Source organism: Amblyomma mixtum, chromosome 3, assembly GCF_055824585.1.
Source record: "Amblyomma mixtum isolate Tamu chromosome 3, ASM5582458v1, whole genome shotgun sequence".
Classification (NCBI taxonomy): domain Eukaryota; kingdom Metazoa; phylum Arthropoda; class Arachnida; order Ixodida; family Ixodidae; genus Amblyomma; species Amblyomma mixtum.
In genome coordinates this window covers 225920026-225924276 of record NC_143014.1, presented here as the reverse complement: position 1 = coordinate 225924276, position 4251 = coordinate 225920026, and the positions used below count along the sequence as shown (strand labels likewise).

General features: G+C 44.8%; 1 pseudogene; it reads left to right on the top strand.

Annotated features, from left to right (window-relative positions):
• The first annotated feature begins 700 nt into the window (after positions 1-700).
• Positions 701-3569, top strand: LOC149353901 (uncharacterized; annotated as a pseudogene).
• Positions 3570-4251: the final 682 nt, after the last annotated feature.

The window sequence follows — 4251 nt, the reverse complement described above, 5'->3', positions numbered from 1 at the left end:
AATCTGCGCAGAACAGTGACCGGAATTCTCATTATGTGGATCAGCCCAAAATGCCGAGTACACCTGCTTCGCATTGAAATCCTTGTAATGCGCTGTCGAAAGGTCTTTAATTTTCGCGACAGGAACAGCATGCACCTTTCGGTCATGGTCGTTGAGGAATCGCAGCAGAGCGTACATTTCAGGAACTACGCGTGGCTTCAATGTTTCGCGTCACACTGTACGTACACAAGCCTACACGTGCAACTCGCGTATGGTGGCTCGCGGTACCGCGGTCATGGGAAATCATGGAGGAAGGAAAACTCCATGTTGTAAATCCTTCCTTCCTCCATGTGTGAAATCGACTAGTTTAGCCGGCTGGCTTGGCTATTGTTGGATTAGGCTTCACAGCATACGTTTTTGCTTGCGTTCTTGTCTTTAGTGGCTTTATAAATTTATTGGTGCCTAAAAAATTCTGCCAAGCAGTGTGTGAAATAAAACAGCAAAATGCCTAGCTTTCACCATGGGTAACGATCGTCATACCACTACCGTGTATTTAGGGGGCGGGAGACGCTCGATTCCAATCCAGTTACATTGGGAACGTTTGGCTAGTTTGTGTTTTTGTGGTTTTATCATTGCCTTATGGCTTGATCTGTGGTTGTTTTTAGTGCTTCCCATGTTCTCTTTTTTTACGTCGTGGGTTTGTGAAGGCTGCTTCAAAAAAATGGCCACTGCAAAAAAGCACAGGGTTCGGAAGCGGTACCTAGAGCCAAATGCCGCGGATTATGAGGACATTGCGAGGTCGACGGCGCATTGGCTTATGAAGGACGACTCCACCAGTCACACCAGTGCGACAGCATCAAGCACGCAGACTTCGGCTTCTGGTACTGCCGCCTCGTACGATCTCTGTGATGAACCGCACTATTCTGTGAATGATCTGGACTGTACAGATGAAGAGTACTGCGCTGGGAATTCTCTTTCATCCGGCCCTTCGCAAACAGGTTGCGGTAGAGAATTCGTCGAATTTTTAACCCCGCTGAAAAATGGAACTTCGCTGTCCGTTGGAGACGCTCTAGTTTTAATAATGGACTATGCGATTGAAGAACGCCTACCATGGACAAGCATAGAAAGATTGCTGAAACTGCAAAACAAGCTTTTAGGAACAAGCAGTCTACCTGATAGCAAATACCTCTTCCGAAAATTTGCAGGTGCTTTTCCTGATGACATTACTTTTCATTTTTACTGCCCAGCATGTGAAGCGTTCTTGGAAACTACACCAGGCAACCTGCAAGCCAGACAGAGCATCTCGCCGATGTGTTCCGTGTGTGGGGAAAAGTATTCCGGAAGAGATTTAATTTCGAAGGGAAGCTACTTCGTTGGCCTGCCGCTGGCGACTCAGCTAGCCTCGGTTCTCGCGGACGAAACAGTACAAGAAAAGCTGGCGGAATCCCTTGAAAGCCTGAATTCACCCAGGGAGACAGGGAAATCAGATTTGACTGATGGGGAAAGTTATCGCGACCAGCGTGCTCAACTAAATTGTGGACAGCACGATTTGACTGTTTCGCTGAATGCAGATGGCAGCCCTATTTTCCAATCCGCAAACTATGCCATTTTGCCAGTACAGCTGACCATCAATGAATTGCCACCTTTCCTACGATGGCGGTCAGTTGTTCTGCCACTTTTGTGGTATGGCAGTAAGCATCCAAATATGACGCTACTTCTTGAAGCCTTCTGTGTGCAAATGAAGAGACTGGCTCAAGATGGCATCAGTTGGAAAGCAAGGGATATAACAGTAAACTCCAAGGTAAGTTTTCTGCATATTTATTGCGATATATGGAAGCACTGTTTTCTAGAAATGCAAAAGGCACTTGTCTGATTCCTACATGCACGTAGCTTTGAGAACATGTACAAGCTCCATAGTTAATTCCCGAATTTGTTCAAGCAACTCAGTTATTGTTCAAAAACTTATGTGCAATCTGCATGACAGCTTCAATATTTCTGGATGGTCTGCCCAAATCTGCGTTGTCTGACATTGTACTAAAAATATTAATGCATGCAACAAGCTCTGATAGCGGCAGCTAGATGCTTCTAGATAAATGTTTTCCTGTGTTTTCATTCTTTTCCATATTTGGTGCACTGTTGACTCGCCATCTCTTCTAGGTGTACTGCATTAGCTGCGTGGCAGACGCCCCTGCAAGGGCTGCAATGCCGAATGTCCGGCAGTTCAATGGTTACTGTGGCTGCTCATGGTGCCTTCACCCAGGAGTTTGCATTAATGCCAAACTAAAATTTAATTGTGATATTTTTAAGAGGCTAACTAGTGGCGTTATTTATTTTGCAGGGTGCGTAAAACACCCGGTCAGTGCAGGTGTCGTCGAGGACCGCAATGAGCTGGGTATGCTGAAGGACATGAAGGAAGCTGCAACAACCCAGCGCACAGTTCGTGGTGTGAACGGTCCCTCACCACTTGTTAATGTACCAGGATTTGATATAGTGTGGAGCTTTAATCCCGACTATATGCACTGTGTCATGCTTGCCGTTGGCCGCCAGTTTACTGAGCTGTGGCTTTCAGGCATTGGTGAGCCATACTACATTGGTGATCCCACGCGGCAGTCCATAGTCAGTGAACGACTGTGCGGTCTTAAGCCGCCGCAGTGTTTTAATTGGCCACCACGTGCCCTGAAACTCCGCAAATATTGGAAGGCAGCTGAGTGGCAGTGTTGGGTTTTTACTACTGCCTGCCTTGTTTGAAGGATGTCTTGCCTGACGAATACTATAAACATTTTGAACTTTTTAGTTCAGCACTATACATGTTGTGGAAAACCTGTGTGACCGCTGACGACATCAATATGAGCACTTTGAGGCTTACGGAGTTCGTCGTGATGAACGAATACCTGTATGGCGGAGCACAGATGACATCAAATGTTCATACACTGCTGCATCTACCAAAAGGTGTGCTGCTTCATGGGCCATTATGGGCACTATCATGCTTTCCATATGAGTCTAGCATGCGCCATCTTCTGAAGCTTATATCATCATCGAATGGAGTGGCTTTCCAGATTTTTTCTCGTGTTTTACTCAGAAGCACATTTTTTGAGCTTAGGAGCATGGCCTCGCAAGAAGTTCAGCTGCATCTGACAAAAAACCAAGAAAAACCAGGTGCTTTGCAAACCCTTGGAAAGCCTAAAGCGGTACCTGAGCATCTTTGTGAGCTGTTGAGAAGGCTGACCCCTGATGCTTTTGACCAGATTGTCGAGCATGATAGAGTTAGAATTTCTGGTCATACCATCCACAGCATGCAGTATCTGGATCCGTCAAAGCGGGATTCAACAGCCCTGAAACTGGGAGATGTCTACCTTAGGGCAGAAAGGATTCTGTCTTTGACTGCAACTGATGGAAGCTGCAGTGTATATGCTATGTCATGTAGCTATGATGTTGTTGACTTTGGAGACGCAAGTCACTTGAAACGCGCTCACAAGCACCCTACACTGCTGCTGTACAAACTTTGTGAGCCCATGCATCCATGTATGTACTTGGAGATAAAAAATGAGGTAATATTCGCTGAATTGTGCAATAAGTATGAATGGTCTTAAGGAAAGGTGACCAGTTTCACTTATGTCAAAGGGCAACTTACAAAAAATCTGGTACAAGAAACCATTTTGCTAATAGCGAGTAGACGTAAATGATGACGTCACAACAGACAGACCTATGATGCCATATGGATACTGCCACAAAACCTATCGTGCGTTCTGACTGGATAAACTGCAACTATGTGACTGCTTAGGTCATTATTTGTTTGAAATGACAAAAAGCAAGGTCGAAATTCTGTCATTTAACAAACGCAGAGCCAAGGTCAACGTCTGTGTGTCCAGTGACATCACACGCATGGCTACCCATAGAAATCCGCCTGACTGAGGTCATGCAATGGAAAACTTAAATATTCATTTGCACCACAACAAAACAACAGCCCCACCGCAAACTTTTGCACAAAAGACCACAAAACTGCAGAGAACACATCATGAAAGTAGCTGTAAAATCTGAGAAGGTACAAAAAATGCTGGAGTTGCTCTATAACGTAGCAGTACCACACTTTTAGAGGGGATGTATGCAAATTGCAGATTTTAAATTTTGGACATGGGCTTTAGATTCTTGCAAGAATTATCTTGTCATTTTGTCTTTTAATATATTTATGGCGTTTCATTACATTTACTCTTTCCATGTGGCAGTCTTGCGCTTATGATTTTCATTGTGTGCACTTTTCATTTTGAAACGTTT